The sequence below is a fragment of the Eretmochelys imbricata genome, chromosome 3 (assembly GCF_965152235.1).
Source record: "Eretmochelys imbricata isolate rEreImb1 chromosome 3, rEreImb1.hap1, whole genome shotgun sequence".
Classification (NCBI taxonomy): domain Eukaryota; kingdom Metazoa; phylum Chordata; order Testudines; family Cheloniidae; genus Eretmochelys; species Eretmochelys imbricata.
In genome coordinates this window covers 100040664-100060941 of record NC_135574.1, presented here as the reverse complement: position 1 = coordinate 100060941, position 20278 = coordinate 100040664, and the positions used below count along the sequence as shown (strand labels likewise).

The window sequence follows — 20278 nt, the reverse complement described above, 5'->3', positions numbered from 1 at the left end:
GAAGCTTACAAGAAGTGGAAATTTGGACAGATGACTAGGGAGGAGTATAAAAATATGGCTAGAGCATGCAGGGCTGTAATCAGAAAGGCCAAGGCACAACTGGAGTTGCAGCTAGCAAGAGATGTGAAGGGTAAGAAGAAGGGTTTCTACAGGTATGTTGGCAACAAGAAGGTGGTCACGGAAAGCGTGGGACCCTTACTGAATGGGGGAGGCACCTTAGTGACAGATGTGGAAAAAGCTGAAGTACTCGATGCTTTTTTTTGTCTCGGTCTTCACAGACCAGGGCAGCTCCCAGACTGCTGGACTAGGCAACACAGTGTGGGGAGTAGGTGAGCAGCCTTCAGTGGTGAAAGAACAGGTTAAGGACTATTTAGAAAAGCTGGACATGAGCAAGTCCATGGGTCCAGATCTAATGCATCCAAGGGTGCTGAGGGAGTTGGCTGATGTGATTGCAGAGCCACTGGCCATTATCTTTGAAAATTCGTGGCGATCAGGGGAAGGCCAGGATGATTGGAAAAAGACAGATATAGTGCCCATATTTTTAAAAGGGGGGGAAAAAGAGAACCTGGGGAGCTACAGATCGGTCAGCCTCACTTCAGTCCCCGGCAAAATCATGGAGCAGCTCCTCAAGGAATCCATTTTGAAGCACTTGGAGGAGAGGGAGGTGATCAGGAACAGTCAACATGGATTCACCAAGGGCAAGTCGTGCCTGACCAACCTGATTCCCCTCTATGATGAGAGAACTGGCTCTGTAGATGTGGGGAAAGCAGTGAATGTGATATATCTTGACTTTAGCAAAGCTTTTGATATAGTCTCCCACAGTATTCTTGCCAGCAAGTTAAAAAAAAAAAGTATGGATTGGATGAATGGACTACAAGGTGGATAGAAAGCTGGCTAGATTGTTGGGCTCAAAAGGTAGTGATCAACGGCTTGATGTCTAGTTGGCAGCTGGCATCAAGCGGAGTGTCCCAAGGATCAGTCCTGGAACCAGTTTTGTTCAACATCTTCATTAATCTGGATGATGGGATTAATTGCACCTCTGCAAATTCACAGATGACACTAAAATGCGGGAGAGATAGATACACTGGAGGGTAGGGATTGGGCCCAGAGTGACCTAGACAAATTGAAGATCGGACCAAAAGAAATCTGAGGTTCAACAAGGACAAGTGCAGAGTTCTGCACTTAGGAAGGAAGAATCCCATGCACTGCTACAGACTGGGGACTGACTTGGCGAAGCAGCAGTTCTGCAGAAAAGGATCTGGGGATTAGAGTGGACAAGAAGCTGGATATGAGTTAGCAGTGTACCCTTGTTGCCAAGAAGGCCAGTGGCATATTGGGCTGTATTAGTAGGAGCATTGCAAGCAGATCGAGGGAAGTGATTATTTCCCTGTATTCGGCACTGGTGAGGCCACACCTGGAGTACTGCGTCTAGTTTTGATCCACCCCCACTACAGAAGGGATGTGGACAAATTGGAGAGTCCAGTGGAGGGCAATGAAAATGATTAGGGGGCTGGGGCACATGACTTACAAGGAGAGGCTGAGGGAAATGGGCTTATTTAGTCTGTAGAAGAGAAGAGTGAGGGGGTATTTGATATCTGCCTTCAGATGGACCTCAGCTGTTCTCCATGGTGGCAGATGACAGAACAAGAAGCAATGGCCTCAAGTTGCAGTGAGGGAGGTCTAGGTTGGATATTAGGAAACACTATTTCACTAGGAGGGTAGTGAAGCACTGGAATGGGTTACCTAGGGAGGTGGTGGAATTTCCATCCTTAGGGGTTTTTAAGGCCTGGCTTGACAACACCTTGGCTGGGATGATTTAGTTGGTGTTGGTCCTGCTTTCAGCAGGGGATTGGACTAGATGACCTCCTGAGGTCTCTTCCAACCCTAATAGTCCTATGATTCTATTTTTCTCTTTTTCCCCTAGCGCATCAGTCTTCCCTTATTGCTTTCCTTCTGTGATTCTTCTTTGGCCTTTGCCTTGAGTCTACAGTTCAGCAGTGATACTAAGTTGAGTAGGAGCTAGATTGTTTCTCATGTCTTGCTCTAATTGAGGAGTGATCTTCACTGCCGTGCTAATCCTTTTAGAGGCATCCCATGCATGTTGGGGTAAGAAGTAGCTGATGTAGGTGCTATGTGAAACACCTACTACCACGGTGTTCAATGTATATGCAGCACCTAGCAAAGTGGGGTCCTGCTCCATGACTAATGTTTCTAGGCATTATGGTAATACTGGTGATGCATAGGACACAATCTAGAAGATAGGGTCTCTGCTCCAAAGGGCTTACGTTGGAAGGGTATGCTTTTCATTCAGGAACTCCTAATAGCTGTCCTTTTATAGGCTGCCTGAAAAACAGAAGTCCTGAGCAGACAGTTCTGTAAACTGTTTCAGGACTAAGATCTTGAATGGGGTAAGTCTAAACATCATGAGAGAGCTAAAGCCAAGTTTTTAAATCTTTTATTAGAATTCTTTTAAAAATGCATTGTAACAGAAACAGGACTTATTTATGAAATAACTAAAACTAAGTAATTAACCTAATTTTACTAATCAATACCAGAGTGGCTGAAGTATTGTAATAGCAAACATATAGTTAATCATACACAGTGCTAGTTAATATTTGTAGTTCTACATTATTTATGTAGTGAAGACAGTTATATTGACAGTATTCAGTAGCAACATCCAGTTTTCACTTAGTTACTGAAGAGCTTTGGGAGTAGGAAGTACATTTTGATGGTGGGGCGGAAGCCTTGATTGATTATTCTTGTAGTGTACAATGGGAAGAACTTAATTTCTTCAGATCAAGAAATTAAAGGATTTTAGTCTTTGTATCCTAAATAATCCAAATCTGTGAAATCATGTACTATTTTGATGTATATTAGCTGTTATTTATGTAGCTATTAGTTTTTATAAGTTTCAGTAGAGGGTTGTGAACTGGTGAGCCAGTCAACTTTTTTTATTTTTAGAAAAATTTTCATCTATCTCTATCTGGTGTTGCCATCTGTCTATTTAGCATTAGTGTCATGGTCTAAATTGCTGTTGAGTTTCCAAAACATGAGTCACTTAATTTTGGTAACAGAAATAATTATTTATGGTCTCACATGCAGTGAGACATAGCTTTTCAGCTAAAACAAGGTTGAAGAATCCAGGAATTTTTTTTTTTTTTTTGCATGAGCTCAAGCAGTACATTTTTGGTCTGGTGGCTTATTTTGACTGAGGGAACAATTGGATGGATGTATATGGATTCTGTGCACATGGTGGTACGATGGTGTCAGGGTTTATGCATGTCCTAAAGTTCAATCGTCATAGAGTTTAAGGCCAGAAGGGACCAATGGATCATCTATTCTACTAGATGATCCTATTTATCACAGGCCACCAACACAACACAGCACCTGCACACTGTATCCAACAACTGAAGTTAGACCTAAATATTGCAGGCCAGAGAAGACTAAACTCTGCCTGTGGCACATCATAGAATAGGGGTACCAAGATGCATGAATGTCTGAGACCCCCTGCAATGACAGGGAAATGTTTATCTGGCTACCCCTCAGTTAAACCTGGCAAGTGACCTGCAGCCAAATGCTGCAGAGGAAAGTGGAAAAACCCCCAAGGTCGCTGCCAGTCTGACTTGTGGGAAAATTCCTTCCCTGCCCCACATATGGCAGTCAGTTATACCCTGAACATGTGAGCAAGAACCAGCTAGCCCAGAACCTGAGAGTGTGTGCTTGGTGCCACCTCAGAGCACTTGCCCATCCTACATAGTGTCCTTTCTCCTGGTGTGGCATCTGTGATACTTTAGAGGAAGGCCACCACCCCTCCTGTGTTTCAGGCAGGAATGGAGGGGGAATCCCTTCCTGTCCCCTGCCAATGGCTGACTGAAGACTTGAATGAGCTTTTAGGAACATAAGGCATAACCAGGAAGTGAGCCCTAGGGCTGCTGAGCCCTGCTCCCTCCCATCACAATCAACCCTGTCATAAAATTGCAATCATAAATTTGTACCCTTCTCTCTTAAAACTGATTAAGTTGTTTGCCTCACAATTCTTACTGGAAAAAGAAAAAGGAGTACTTGTTGCACTTTAGACTAACACACTTATTTGAGCATAAGCTTTCGTGAGTTGCAACTCACGAAGCTTATGCTCAAATATGTTAGTCTCTAAGGTGCCACAAGTACTCCTTTTCTTTTTGCAGATACAGACTAACACGGCTGCTACTCTGAAACAATTCTTAGGTTCTGGAATAGCCTCCCAGTTTCTCCTCTGATGGTGAAAAACATCCTTTTTAATTTCCAGTCTGAGTGGCTCCAGAGCCAGTTTATACACACTTGTTCTTGTGCCGGTATTGTCCTTTAACTGAAATAGCTCTTCACCCTCTCTGGTGTTTATCCCCTGAAGTATTAGAGAGAACAGTTCTATCCCATCTTACTTAGGGATGCTGGGCGTACGGGTGCGGCAGCACCCCTCGGCTTAAAGTGGTTTCTGTCATATATACAGGTTTTACAGTTCAATAGCTTTCAGCAACCCCCCTCTCACCTCCCCCAACACTATAAAAACTGTTCGAGCTTCACTGCTCTTACCCTTCTTTTTGTGAAATTAAATAAGCTGAGCTCTTCCAATGCATTGTACAATGGTGGTAATTCTTTATCTCTGTTGGAAATGCCTGTCCTGATACAGCCAAGTAGCCTATTTTGTGTGTGTTTTTGTGTGGTGTGTGTTTTTTTTTTTTTTTTTTTTTTTACCGCTGAATCACGTTGGTGTGGCTCATGGTCATACTACGATTGACCAACACACAGAGGTTTCTCTCCTCTGTCACTTCCAACTGATGAGCCCCCAGTTTGTAGCAGAAATTTAGATAATTAGACCCTAAATGCATGATCTTGCACTTTGTAGTATTGAATTTCATCGCATTTCTGTTACTCCAATCTTCAAGGTTGTCCAGATCTTCTTGTATGATAATCCAGTCCTCTTCTGTATTGATGTCTCCCAACTTTGTATCATTAGTCGGTTTCTTTAGTACACTCCTTTTTGTGCCAAGGTCATTAATAGAAATATTGAATAAAACTGGCTCTAAGACAGGTCCTTGAGGAACTCTGCTAGTAGTCTCCCTACAGTCCAATAGTTCATCTCTCCGCACAACCCACTGGCTTTGCTCTTTTAAGCAGTTTCTTATCCACCTTCCAATTCTTGTACTAATCCTCATCTTCTCTAATTTAACAAATAGTTTCCAATGTGGTACTGTGTCAAATGTTTTACCCAAGTCCAACTATATTAGATCTATTGCATTTCCCTTAAAAATCCGTTATTTTTTCAAAGAATGAAGAGTGGCTTGGTCTTTCAGAGGCTGGCAGACTGAATTTTTCTTCAGTGGCCTGGTATCTTACTGGAAAAAGCAGTTGTCATGTATATCTCGGGCGTAGGGCTTGTCTACACTGCCCACCGGATCAGCGGGGGTTGACTTATAAATCGACCGCTGAGCACTCTCCTGTCGACTTCGGTACTCCACCAGAACTCTCGTGGAATCAACAGCAGAGCGTCAGCTGTTGACTTACCTCAGTGAAGACCCCGTGGTAAGTAGATGGAAGCATGTCGACTTCAGCTACACTGTTAATGTAGCTGCAGTTGCATATCTTAGATCGACCCCACGTGGTAGTGTAGACAAGCCTATAGAGACCTCATTTCTGGAATTTTCAGCCAAACAGCGGGAGGATTGGGACTAGTCCTTTCAGCTGAAAAAACTTAATGTCTGTACTGTATGGAAGATCTTTATTTTTGTGGCTGTCCCTTTGCTAGAATAATTTAGGATCTGGGATGGATCTATCAGATTCTAGGTAGTGCCACTTTGGGAATTGGAAGACCTGGTAAAACTCTGGGACTCTAGGTTAGTTCTTATGGCTGGCACAACAAAGAACATTATAAATATTGTTCTAGTATTTTTGGTGGTTGCAAAAATCTTATCTAGTAGCCGAAGCTATTATATGTCCTTTTCAGTCCTCTTTCCTTTGAACTGCATTGGTGCTTAGGGGCCTGGAGATATGCGGTGTTTTTGTTTTTGTTCTTTTTCCCCCCTCTTGTTGTTCAGACCATATGGTACTAATGGAAAAAGTTCACGCTAGAGTGATTTTTTTTTTTTTTTCAGTTTTGTTTTGGTCTGGGCTGAAGAAGGGAGTAAAATCCCAGAGGGTATGAGATGTTGTGTATGGGAGTCTTTGTGGCTCAGCTATTTGGGAGTAACTTGTTTGGAAAACCTCCAGCATGTATCTTTCTGTTTCCTTTATCTTAACATCTCAAAACTTCCCTTTTAAAAAATATTTCTTGTTCCTTTTACTCAGTTGTCAAGGAAGATGGTTTGTGTTTCTCTCTTTAAAGCTCACTCTTTCCTCTAAACGAGGAGCTATTTCTACTGACCTCAGTTTCTGTGCTGGAAAAGCAATTCCATAGGCAGCATTTATTTCTCAAGAGGATGTGGCTGGTCACATGATAAAATTATCTTTGGTGCTGACAGCCCTAAAGAATTGGTTGCTATGCAAAAACTCTGCTCGAGTTCTTAGCAATTAGTGCTTTTTTTAATTGAAAGGCTTTCCTCCTTTTCAATTGAGATAACATTGGTATTTGCTACCTGGATTTCTACTATGGTACAGTTACTTGGAAGTAGCTTCTTGTTTGAATGTGTTCAACTGCTTTTAAGTAGTTGTCTATCTGCTTTCCTTTTTTTTGTATAGTTACTGAAGTCCATTTGCCTATACGGGTATCGAAGGCTGTTTGTTTGAGGAACCAATCAGGTAAGAAAATACCTTTCCTCAAATTCTGTTGTACAAGCCTAGACATTCGAACTGTGCGTTTTGGTTTTGGTTTTTGTTTGTAGTGGAAGGAGAATACTATGTAAAAGAGTTCCTAGACAACACTGATTTAGTATTACAGGAATTCAACTTGTGAGGAGGCAGCAAGCTCCTTAGAAGGAGGAATGAGAGCTGGCAAACCCCGCATAATAGGGAATAATCTCACAGCAACTTTTTTGCTTTTGTTTGTTTTCCCCTGTCGGACAAGGAAAAGCACATCCTGGAATCTGGACTAGTATAGTATAACTGGGGGAAAAGCCTAATTTCCTAGATAGTCCCCAAAAGAAGCTATAAAATGTATTAAATTCTGGATTTTTTTGGGCATGTCTCTTGATTTATCTAGCTTCCATATCACTGCCTGTATATTAACCATTAGAAATCCATTACAACCACAGTATTTATTTTCTCCAAATAGTTATTCTTGTATCTAATTTTATACTATGCTATCGGAGGACGATAAACATTTTGTGTTCAAATTTACTTAGCAATGAGGGGAAAAATGAAAGAATATTCGTGTGTGGCAAAGTGTGTTGTAAAAGCAAATATGCTGCTTCCCTGTTTCTATTCACAGCTGATGGTTTTTGGTGCTATTCTCCTAGTTTCATGTTAGATGTGAGATGTTCAAGGAAAACTTCAAGGCTGGCAAGCAGATACTTTCTGAATAACGTTATGAAGCATAAAAAATGCATCATTGCAGGAAACAAAGGGAGCTTGCATTCTAACCTTTGGCTCCATACTCTACAGTATTATGGCTAAGTGCTGCACCAGACGTTTGAGTCAACCTAGCAATGTATGATCAATAAGCTGCTGTTTTGTTTCCTGTAGATAGCTTACACAAATAAGAGGATATAAAACTGTTTTAAACATTTTTAACTCTGTTTGCTTAGCACAGTAAAGAAATGATAGAATACCCTTTACAAGGTTGCTCCAGCTGCAGTAACTGTTGACTTAAATATTTACACAAATGCATTATAAAAGTTTAGTATTAGCTTGCATGTATAAATCTGCCCTTTCCTCATACTTGTGCCTGACTGCACTCATTCCCAGTGACATCAGGCTTTTTTTAATTTCCCAGAATTGCTTGCAGTTAGTTATTAAAAATAAATAGCTTGGGCACATATCAAATGATAGGCAAAAATAAGAAATACTTCTTTATGGAAGATTAATTGTAATAGCCTTTAAAGTACAATGTTTTATCTTATTCCAAGAATATAAAGACTGAATGCTGAAATAGTTATGTAGCTAGGTTTCAAAATATGATGAATGTTATTTATTTTTTACAAATTCTATATCCATTTTTGAATTGTGAATACAGTACTGGGGTGATTGTGTTTTGGTCAGAAGTAATGTAATTTTTATTAATTTCAAAAATGAGAATGGCATTACAAGAGTTTTCGATAGTAGATGTAGCTAATTTACTGTAATAAGCTGTTTTTCTTCCTCAGTTTGAAGAAAAAGGGAGATTTGATTTGTACTTCATTTCCCTTTTCTCATCCTGTAAATGAAGCAACTATGAATTAAAGCAACCTAAATTGTATTTGAGTTGGAAATGTAAGAAAATTCTATGAGCAGATGTGTAGCAGAAACTCTTCAACAAAAATTGAAATTTCTGTTGGAAATTTGTTTGAGAAGTTTCAGAATGTTGCATGCATGAGTTCTGCGTCTTCAGCCTGTGGGAGCCCACAGTGCTTTATATATTGTCTATAAGAACGTGTTCATGCAAAGTATCATGCACTGGAAATCCTCTCTAGTGTTGCTCAGATTACAGCCAACTGGACAACTGTGCTAAACATTTTACACAACTACGGAGGAAGAGAATTTTTGGCTCAAGGGTCAGCAAAGGAAATCTGAGTAGGGCCATGGGGGATTTTTTGTTTTATGGGCATGCATGGGAGACTGACCTCTGTCTTTTAATCCAACAGATTTTCACCACACTTCAGATCATGTGTTATAGATAACTATCTGTGTGTGTGATGGTGCAAGGGCACTACCAACAAATTAATTCCAGCTCTGCTTTTCCCCTGTCCTTATTGTGAGGAATTGCTGCTGGTGAGAAGGCAGGGCTTGCCACAAAGGTCTGAAGGAATCTCAGAATGAAAAATATTTTTTGGTAACCAATTTTGATTTATGCTGGAAAATTTCTGTCGAGTCACCTCAGAGCTTTGTAATGTGGTATCTGTGGTAATTGGTGCTGCCAACAGAATGGTACTGGGATGATGATGATGATTCCCCAGGGTTTTTTAATGTTTTAGAAATATTTGAAATGCTGCTCTCCCTACATTTTCTCCCCCTTTCCCTTCTATCCCACTGAAATATTCAGTAGCACAAAAGCATGATAATGTTGGTATGAGACTGTTAAACATGCAGTAATGAGTGCCAAATGGCAGTGTGTGGAGTTGCTCTAGCCTTTCACCTCTGGAGACCCAAATTCACATGCTTGCTAAAGTCACAAGCTTAGTGTGTATTCAGTTTTTATATTGACTAGATTTCAGTTTCTTTGGCTATCATTGACTGAGCGGTACTACATCATTTTTCTTCTAATCGCAATCAGACACATTTCAAGTTGACATCTGATCTTCAGTCCTGCAAAATTGAAGGGAAGGAAAAAAAAAAAAAAACTACCCTCAAAACACATCTATTGCTGAAGGACTACATGATTATATAGTCTTTATCCTCATCCTTTTGCTCCATAACTACTCCTGTTCTTATCTCAACTTTGTCTGTATGCTGTTTGGGTCAGAGACTCTGCTTCCTCCCCTCTTTTATTTTCTTTTTGTGCTCCTCTGAGGGTGTGGTTCTTCAGTTTAATTGTCACTAATGTGCCCAGGTCATAGTGGCTGGCAAGAAAACATAATGCCAAAAACTGGGGTACAGAAGGTCTGTGTACATCTAACATCTGTGGGGGAGAGTTTAAGTGGCTCCCTCCTTTCCTTCCCATGGCTCTGTCATATATGCACTGTATGTATTAAAATTATTCTGTATGTATTAAAATTATTATTCTGTGACTCCTTACAAAAACATAGTGTTTATATTTGGTTCTAAGGTACAGCTCTCAGCCTCTTGTAAAGTGTCTCCTATGGTAGTAATAAGAGAGAGAGGGTCATTTCAGAATTAATAACTATAGTTGCTGATTTTTAAAATTTGAAGATGAGTGTAGAAAACACTATTTGCTGACAGACGAAATTTATAGGGATCCTCATGACACAGGTTCAGTTCAACAACAAATATTGTTTATAGATTTCAAGGGTTAAAAATAAGAGCTGTTGTATAGATGAGTTTCTAAGGCTATGTCTACACTATGCAGCTTTTAGGGACGTGGCTGTGTTGCTACAGCCATGCCACCTAAAAGTCATGCAGTGTAGCTGCTGTTAAATTTCTACCCCCAACGAGTGGTATTTGCATTGTCGGCAGGAGAGCGCTCCTGCCAGCAAAGCACTGTTCATACCCACACTTGTTGCGGCAAAACTTTATTCTTTCACGGGGGCTGGGTGAATACCTCTGAAAGACAAAAGTTTTGTCGTTCAATTGCCAGTGTAGCCATAGCTTAAATGGAAGGGAACAGGATTATTTCTTAATCTTCACCTTGATCATAACCTTGTACAGGTAGCTATAGTATTTTCATTTAAAGCTTGTCTAGGATTCCACTTCTAAACCCACTTGTTGAATGGTAAGTACTGAAGAACCCTTTGTTGGAGGTTCTTCTGACTGCCAGGCTTGCATCAAGAGTTTACATAAGGAGTATCCTATGTGACTGTGAGGCAGTAGAACTTTAGAAAGTGAACTGTTGGGAGAGGAGAGATGGGTTCTTAACTGAAAAGGAACAGTTCCTAAATCAATTTGTCCTACCAAGAGTGAACGGCAAAAGATGGGGAGGGGGAAGAAAAGACTGATCAGGGTCTTCCCAAAATTAGGTAACTTGTGAGATTCTGCAGTATCATTGGTTATTATGCAAATTCAGTCATTGCATACGTTTACTATCTGAGTCCCTCTAATTCCAAAAGCATGTTAGTTTTGCTTTATCCTTTGTGGGGTCTTAAGTTGACTTTGCTGAGTGTGTTTGTTTCATTCAGCAACTAAAATCTGTGTCAAAACTTATGTGGATGTGTCATTACACAAAGTAAAACTATTTCCCCATGTTTATTTCCCTCCCTCCCGCCCCGCCCCCCCACTGTTCCTCACATGTTCTTGTCCACTGCTGGAAATGGCCCACCTTGATTATCACTACAAAAGGTTTTTTCCTCTCCTACTGGTAATAGCTCACCTTACCTGATCACTCTCCTTACGGTTTCAGAGTAGCAGCCGTGTTAGTCTGTAGTCGCAAAAAGAAAAGGAGTAATTGTGGCACCTTAGAGATGAACAAATTTATTTGAGCATAAGCTTTCGTGAGCTACAACTCACTTCATCGAAAGCTTATGCTCAAATTAGTTAGTCTCTAAGGTGCCACAAGTACTCCTTTTCTTTCTCCTTACCGTGTGTATGGTAATACCCATTGATTCATGTTCTGTGTATAGAAAATCTCCCCACTGTATTTTCCACTGCATGCATCTGATGAAGTGAGCTGAAGCTCACGAAGGCTTTTGCTCAAATAAATTTGTTTAGTCTCTAAGGTGCCACAAGTCCTCCTTTTCTTTTTTGCGGATACAGACTAACACGGCTGCTACTCTGAAACTTACTAGATGACTCAAGTCTTACTTCCTCATGTTTTGCTGCAGATCAAAGTACTACTTTTTTTCTCCAAGTTACAGGATGGTTTTGGCAGTGAGGAATACAGCAATGACAGTTCTATAGTTACAATTTAATATGGATTCCATTTCAGAAAAAAGTTGTTTGGCATTCAGAGTTCAATATGTCAGCAAGTTCTATACTCTTTTAACAAAAAAGACCGATGAATTCTCTGCTGCTGTGGAAACTAGTTGCCAAATGAGAGCCTTTTAAAATTAGAAAGCATGGCATTTGACTGAAAATTGTCTTGACTTTTCTGATTCATTGTCTTGTGTAGGGAGACAGTTTCTGTTGCTTGACACCTATTCATAACATTTGAGTTTCCATTTTCTTTCTCCTAGCGTATTAGGCAAGAAAATCAATTGACTGTTGAAATTTGGTGCTCTTCTTGGGTCACTCACCTCGTGTCTGAGGCCGCGCAAAGCAGCTTTTTTTTAATCTTCCCAAACCATAACCTTTGTTGAAACTCTAGTGTTGGCGTGGATTTTTTTCAGAAATAATAGTGTCCATCTACTTTCTCTATTTTTGAAAAGTTAGTCTAGTAGGTTGTTCTGTTTTATTTTCAGCTTTCTTAATATTCAAAACTTGTAATACTTCTGTCTTATGGGTAAGGTATGACTCTGGACTACAGAAATTAAACTGTCCTAATTTGGGGCTGAATTTGTAAAAAGTGCCCATATGGGGATTCTTCTATGAAGCAAGTTAAGTCAGTATGGAATTTTCAAAGAAGGTGATTTGGGTCTGAGTTAATCTGTGATTGGTGAAGAACTGATGCTAGCAAGTGTTCTGTGTTTTGTGGTTGGCATCTGTAGTCTGTTTTCAGAACTGCTTTGAGGTATATCCCAAGTTCCTCCGTAGCCTGAACTTGCCACAACCACTGTTATAGTTGAGATCTGCTCTCCAGGGTATCCTGGGGAATGCGCATTTGAAAAGGTCTAGCTTGAACTTACAGAGGAAGATCTTAGCTCTGACTTCAGTGGATACTATGATAGTTTTACACGGAGGATATCTGGCTGTTCTGGGCCATTCTGTAAAGCAGCTTGTGTGCAGATGAATCAGTATTTAGCATTGTGAGATATGACAGCAAGCATACCTCTCAACCTGCCAGGGCCCAGATGTGGAATGCAATCATAACAAGTACCTAGAGTGAAGGACGTAACAATAATTCATGTACAAAACTAAAAATGCTGTGGGTTTTGGTTCCGTTCTTCAGACATGTGAAACCCCTCCACAGGAGAGGGCTGAATTCTATGTGCAAGTATGGTCCATGATTTGGGTTGTAAATGCAGAACTGTATTCACCCCAAAATGCACAGTGGAATGCCCTCTGATATCTGGAGGCTTGCACAGAAATCAAGATGAGAATATGCTTCGTTCCTACACAACGGTAACTTAGTTATTCGTTGACTTGTCATATTCAGCATTAATCAATGAGAATCTGCTCCTCTTTGTCACCCCAATCTCTGCCCTCTTTCTTTTTTTTATCCTCCTTTGTTTTTCTGTGTTCCCTGTTTTTGTGAGTCTGCTCTGTTTTTTTCTTTGCATTTCATAACCTAGAGTAACTGCCAACCTATATGCTTCACTCTGACCACCTACCCTGATTCATCCACCAATGTATCTAATTAAATAATATTGACATTAAATTCCAGTGATATCTTCAGAGTTGATGCTCCAGTCAGATTAATAGATGACAGTGGTGTTTTGCCCTTTTGTTTCAGACTGTTTGCAAGTTCTGGCAGATGTCACTGCATTGGTTACTTTTGGAGTGTTGTCTGCTGCTCTGAGGTCTAGAAACTTACTACTTTTTAAAAATAAAAAACACTATTGAGGTCTAATCATCTGTAGTAATCTGGTAAGGCAGAAGCAGAAATTCTCATGGCTTGGTATGTCCACATCGCTCCAGATTTTTTTTGTAAAGCTATGGCTAGTTCTCACCTCTTCCCCCTCACCAACATCCATAGCAACTATTGCTAAAATATCAAGAACCATGCTGCTTATTTTGATGCGTGTCTGGTGTTGTCAAGCAGTTCAGTTTAGAAATGACTGCCTTATCTATGGGTAAACACATACATACATTGTAAAAAGAATTTCCTGCACATTTTAAGTCAAGTAACACTTGCCTAGACTTGGGAATCCAGGAGTTAACTGCCAATCATCATTTCTGGTTTCTTGTACTTTGGCCTAATGTTGTGCAATCTGGAGCCCACTTTAGTTTGTTACAGCAGTGCAAAAAGTGACTGAGATGCCATATTTGCAGTTTCCCTGGAATTCTTTGTCTGTGGGGTATAAATTGGAACACACCAAAACAGAAGATTCAACATCTGGGAACAACATAGGTTTTTAATCTATAGAGCTGTCTGGGAGCCTGTTGAGAGCTTAAGTGGATGGGTTAAGTGGGGAAGCATCAGTTTCTGTTTGAAGAGTTCCTTTTAGCTTTCCTTCTGCAGTTGCTCTGCAAACGGACATCACCCTTTTCCTTAGGGTATGTCTACACTACGGAATAAGGTCGAATTTATAGAAGTCGTTTTTTTAGAAATCGGTTTTATATATTTGAGTGTGTGTGTGTACATGACGCTTGCATCTTCAGGAACTCTGGTCTGTTTCAAAAGCTGCAGGAAGGGACTTTATTCCCTGACCAGAAAATAACTGTTGGGGATGTTGAAATGCCTATATATATCCTTGGGGACCCAGCCTACCCCTTAATGCCATGGCTCATGAAGCCGTACACAGGCAGCTTGGACAGTAGTCAGGAGCTGTTCAATTACAGGCTGAGCAAGTGCAGAATGGTGGTAGAATGTGAATTTGGACGTTTAAAGGCGCGCTGGCGCAGTTTACTGACTCGCTTAGACCTCAGCGAAACCAATATTCCCACTGTTATTACTGCTTGCTGTGTGCTCCACAATATCTGTGAGAGTAAGGGGGAGACGTTTATGGCGGGGTGGGAGGTTGAGGCAAATCGCCTGGCTGCTGGTTACGCGCAGCCAGACACCAGGGCGGTTAGAAGAGCACAGGAGGGCGCGGTACACATCAGAGAAGCTTTGAAAACCAGTTTCATGACTGGCCAGGCTATGGTGTAAAAATTCTGTTTTTTTTCCTTGATGAAACCCCCCGCCCCTTGGTTCACTCTACTTCCCTGTAAGCTAACCACCCTCCCCTCCTCCCTTCAATCACCGCTTGCAGAGGCAATAAAGTCATTGTTGCTTCACATTCATGCATTCTTTATTCATTCATCACACAAATAGGGGGATGACTACCAAGGTAGCCCAGGAGGGGTGGTGGAGGAGGGAAGGAAAATGCCACACAGCACTTCAAAAGTTTACAACTTTAAAATTTATTGAATGCCAGCCTTCTTTTTTTGGGCAATCCTCTATGGCAGAGTGGCTGGTTGGCCGGTGGCCCCCCACCGCGTTCTTGGGCGTCTGGGTGTGGAGGCTATGGAACTTGGGGAGGAGGGCGGTTGGTTATACAGGGGTGTAGTGGCAGTCTGTGCTCCAGCTGCCTTTGCTGCAGCTCAACCATACACTGGAGCATACTGGTTTGGTCCTCCAGCAGCCTCAGCATTGAATCCTGCCTCCTCTCATCACGCTGCCGCCACATTTGAGCTTCAGCCCTCTCTTCAGCCTGCCACCTCTTCTCCCGGTCATTTTGTGCTTTCCTGCAGTCTGACATTGTCTGCCTCCACACATTCATCTGTGCTCTGTCAGTGTGGGAGGACAGCATGAGCTCGGAGAACATTTCATCTCGAGTGCGTGTCTTTTTTTTTTCCTTCTAATCTTCACTAGCCTCTGGGAAGGAGAAGATCCTGTGATCATTGAAACACATGCAGCTGATGGAGGAAAAAAAAAGGGACAGCGGTATTTAAAAAGACACATTTTATAAAACAGTGGTTACACTCTTTCAGGGTAAACCTTGCTGTTAACTTTACATACATAGCACATGTGCTTTCGTTACAAGGTCGCATTTTGCCTCCCCCCTCCCCGTGGCTAACAGCGGGGAACATTTCTGTTCAGCCACAGGCAAACAGCCCAGCAGGAACGGGCTCCTCTGAGTGTCCCCTGAAGAAAAGCACTCTATTTCAACCAGGTGACCATGAATTATCTCTCACTCTCCTGAGGATAACACAGAGATAAAGAACGGATGTTGTTTGAACGCCAGCAAACATACACTGCAATGCTTTGTTGTACAATGATTTCCCGAGTACGTGTTACTGGCCTGGAGTGGTAAAGTGTCCTACCATGAAGGACGCAATAAGGCTGCCCTCCCCAGAAACTTTTTGCAAAGGTTTTGGGAGTACATCCAGGAGAGCCGCGAATGCCAGGGCAAAGTAATCCTTTCACGTGCTTGCTTTTAAACCATGTATAGTATTTTAAAAGGTACGCTCACCGGAGGTCCCTTCTCCACCTGCCGGGTCCAGGAAGCAGCCTTGGGTGGGTTCAGGGGGTACTGGCTCCAGGTCCAGGGTGAGAAACAGTTCCTGGCTGTCGGGGAAAACTGGTTTCTCCACTTGATGATGATGAAGTTGTAGATAGCTCACAGCAAGCATCTTCTTCGTCCCCAAAACCTGCTTCCGTATTGCCTCCATCTCCATTGAAGGAGTCAAACAACACGGCTGGGGTAGTGGTGGCTGAACCCCCTAAAATGGCATGCAGCTCATCATAGAAGCGGCATGTTTGGGGCTCTGACCCGGAGCAGCCGTTCGCCTCTCTGGTTTTCTGGTAGGCTTGCCTCAGCTCCTTCAGTTTCACGCGGCACTGCTTCGGGTCCCTGTTATGGCCTCTGTCCTTCATGCCCTGGGAGATTTTGACAAAGGTTTTGGCATTTCGAAAACTGGAATAGAGTTCTGATAGCACGGATTCCTCTCCCCAAACAGCAATCAGATCCCGTACCTCCCGTTCGGTCCATGCTGGAGCTCTTTTGCGATTCTGGGACTCCATCATGGTCACCTCTGCTGATGAGCTCTGCATGGTCACCTGCAGCTTGCCACGCTGGCCAAACAGGAAATGAGATTCAAAAGTTCGCGGTTCTTTTCCTGTCTACCTGGCCAGTGCATCTGAGTTGAGAATGCTGTCCGGAGCGGTCACAATGGAGCACTCTGGGATAGCTCCTGGAGGCCAGTACTGTCGAATTGTGTCCACAGTACCCCAAATTCGAGCCGGCAAGGCCGATTTAAGCACTAATCCACTTGTTGGGTGGAGTAAGGAAATTGATTTTAAGAGCCCTTTAAGTCGAAATAAAGGGCTTCATCGTGTGGACAGGTGCAGGTTTACATCGATTTAACGCTGCTAAATTCGACCTAAAGTCCTAGTGTAGACCAGGGCTTAGTAGCACAATCTTAACTCTCCAAAGGCAGCCAAGCAGTTCTTAGTTCAAGACTGAGAGTAAATTTAGGTTAAAGCAGGCAAGGGTTGCTGAAGGGTAGAGAGAAACTACAGGTTCTTTGAGTTCAGGTGCATGTGAATCATACTACTGAGAGATCAGACTCCCCCCACCCCCCTCTTGGAGCATCTGCTAGGGTTTGCACCTGTATTCCCTCAGGCTCTTGTGCTCCCCCTTCTAAGAGCATAAGGGGCAGAGTGACCCCAACTGCCAACCAGTTCTTTCTGACTCTCCTGTGAGAGAGTTGGAACTTTTCAGTGTCCCTCCTTCACTTTTAATTTGTTTAGATCAACCTATCCTAATCTAAAACTAATTATTATAGTTTTTGTTTTGCATATATACCTTTGTTTCTTTTGGCCTGTTGGCACAAAAAAGAAAAAAGACGGAGTAGGTTAATTGTAAGTAGTCAATAACTCAACTGGGCTGTCTGTGATATGCCTCAGCCTCAGTCCCCAGCTTTGGATCATGACTGCTGTGGAAGAGTGATCCCTCTAGAAGACAGACATAACTGTTTATACTGCCTCAGGAACAATCATTTCACAGTGAAGTGTGTGATTTGCAAAGCTTTTAAAAAACACACACAGAAGGCTAGAGAATCAAGACAAATTGTTTCTCACAGAAAAGACCTCGAGTGACTTCAGACACACAGCTTTGTGGGAACAGGAGACTTCTGTCCCCTCCTGTTCCAGTCATTCCTCCAGTGCTCCAGAGATGGCGATTATATTAAGAGACCTCCTAAATCACAACAGACTAGAATCCTGATAGAGCAGTCAGAGACCCTTGTTGCCTGTGGGAAGAAAAACAATGCATGGGCCATTCAGCCCACTACTGTTCAATATCCCTGGTACCTACTAAGAAGAGGTCAGATAAGTGGATTCTAAAGGAGTTGTTGTTAACACCAAAGCATGCCTCTTACTGGGAACCCTTGTAAATTTAACTGCAGCACTCTGTCATCTAGCGCCCTTGTCAATTTTATTGCTGCTGGCTGCTGCAGCATTATGGAATCTCGGTGATTCATCAGTACTGGTGCTCGCAGCCTCAAGTGCCTCATAAACAATGCCCTCAACTGTGGTTGCTGAGCAGTGAGAACATATTTCAACTAATTGCTCAGCAGCAGGGGATTCAGTACCAAAGATCTAATTCAGAAGAATTTGGCTTGTTCCTTGGTATTGTCATCTGGAGGTGCATTTGTATCCTCCTAGGAGATCAGGGCTACTCCAGAGCTCAAATCCCTATTCTGCAGACCTCTCCTGCTTCTTTCTACCCAAAATATCTGGTACAACAAGATGATAGAATACCTATAATGAAAATTACTGTGTGACTTCCTGCTTCCAAGACTGGTCCTATCCATTCCTAAAAAAGTTATTGCACCTCCTGAGGTAGTCCAGCTGTCAGAATTTTTCTTTCCTCTTCAACTGAGTCTAGGAGGGAGCCACCTTCAGTACCTAATAAATTCAAGATTCATAAAAATTCATCTTCGAGCTACTCAGGCTGAGAATTCACCCTATGATTCTCTGTTACCTCTGTAGATGGTAGTACCTTAGTATGCTATGTCCTATCTGTATGAATATCAGTCCTGACCATACTTGGATGCTTTGGCACAATCCAAATCAACAGTTCCCTCCTTCCTCTAAGGATGCAGATGCCCACAGACTATAGTCTCCTCAGAAATCCCCAAACTTGGAAACAAAACAGCTTCTGCCCAAGCGCTACAAAAAGGAGATTCAGAATGATCGTTCCCCAGAAGGGCAGTTGGTATCTCCTCCTCCTGATATGGCTGTGGCTTCTTCTGTGCCCATGACAGTGTGCTTTTCAAGAGCTGTCAAACAAGATAGTAGAGACATTACAAATTCCTTTAGAACTTGTGTAAGAAAAAACACATAAATTATTTGATATCCTACAACTTTCTACCCAGAATAAATACCCATTAATGAGGCTATCCTTAAACTGGCAAAGGAATTGCAGGTGATACTATCTTCTATGCTGGTGACTTTCAAACAAGCAGATCAGAAATATAAAGTTCCTCCTAAAGGGTTCGAGTATTTTATACTACCCTGAATCCATCATTGCGAATGTAAAATCCAACCGTAATTACTAAAAGGCTTGGAGATCTGCACTAAAAGAGGGGGGGGAAAAAAGGGAGGACGACCCCCTAACTTAAGGTTTTTTTTTTTTTTTAAAAAACACTACTCCTGCCTCTCTTCAGGTTAGAATTTTCAACTATCAAGCAATGTTGGCCAAGTATAGTTACATTTAGTGTGACAGAGTTACCAGTTTTCAAGATAACTCTTTTCTCAATTCAGAGGAGAATTTACTTACTTATTCTCCTGAGGACTTGTTAATTGCTAAAGCCTCATAACAAGCAGCATATGATGCAGCAGATGCAGGAACATGTATGGCAATGAAGGGGAAACGGGTATTGTCATAAGGAGAGATTCTTGGCTGTCCGCATCAGGCCTACCTAAATAGGTTCAGAGTTTGGTACAGGACTTACCCTTTTGTAGGTCAGGATCTGTTTAGCTCCAAAACAGATGATACTTTACATTCTTTAAAAGGACTCATGAGCTACCTATCTTTAAGAATCTTGGGTCTCTAAGCTTCAGCTTTAAGAGAAAGTGGTGTAGACACCAAACTTTCACTAAATAAACGTGTCAATCTTATGCTTCTGGCTGCTTCTCCCGTCAGAGATCCTTCTTTTGAGCAGAGTAGGCAGAGACCAAGATTCCAGAGGAGGAACTCCTCAAATTTATCCATTACACTTCCTCTCCTTCTCCCCCCCACCCCCCCCCCCCCCCACTCCCACAACCCTGCCTTTCTTTTTTTCATGGATACTTGGTTTGGAATAACTACAGACCAGTGGATTGTTCCAATCATTTAGGATTGTTAGGCCATACAGTTCCAGACCATTTCTCTTCCTCGCCCTTCTTCCTAGTTCCTTTTCAGGACCATTCTCATGAGGATAGAATGCAATAACAGAGATTCATTGTTACAGTGATGTATAATAGGAGTAATTCCTTCCCAGTTCATGGAGAGAGGATTTTATTCTCCATATTTCCTGATTGTCTCTAACCTTCCTTTTTCACAGATTCTTGACCTCGGATTACTCAGTGCACACATTAATTGCAATAAATTTCACATAACCCTCGCTTCCATCATACCTTTTATAGATCATATGAACTGGTTCAGTATGCTTGACTTGAAAGATGCATATTTTCATATACATTGAGCACTCAAGAAGTTCATCTTGTCTCGCCAGACAAGTGCTCCCATTCAATCTGTCCATGGCACGTTGAGTCTTCACGAAATGCCTATTGGTTGTTGCTGCCCATATTTGTCATCAGGGCATGCATGTA

General features: G+C 41.9%; 1 protein-coding gene across 6 annotated transcripts in view; it reads left to right on the top strand.

The window, feature by feature from the left end:
• Positions 1–20278, top strand: part of EPB41L2 (erythrocyte membrane protein band 4.1 like 2) — a 243547-nt gene that overhangs the window by 18329 nt on the left and 204940 nt on the right. For 3 of the 6 annotated variants that reach the window (XM_077813040.1, XM_077813035.1, XM_077813037.1), the window contains exon 2: positions 6712–6771. The exons of 1 other annotated variant lie outside the window; for it this stretch is intronic. The gene's annotated coding sequence lies outside the window, so the exon portion shown is untranslated. Of the gene's footprint in view, positions 1–5312; positions 5560–6711; positions 6772–20278 lie in introns of those variants that run through there. 2 more of the 6 variants (XM_077813041.1, XM_077813036.1) reach the window with 2 other exon arrangements.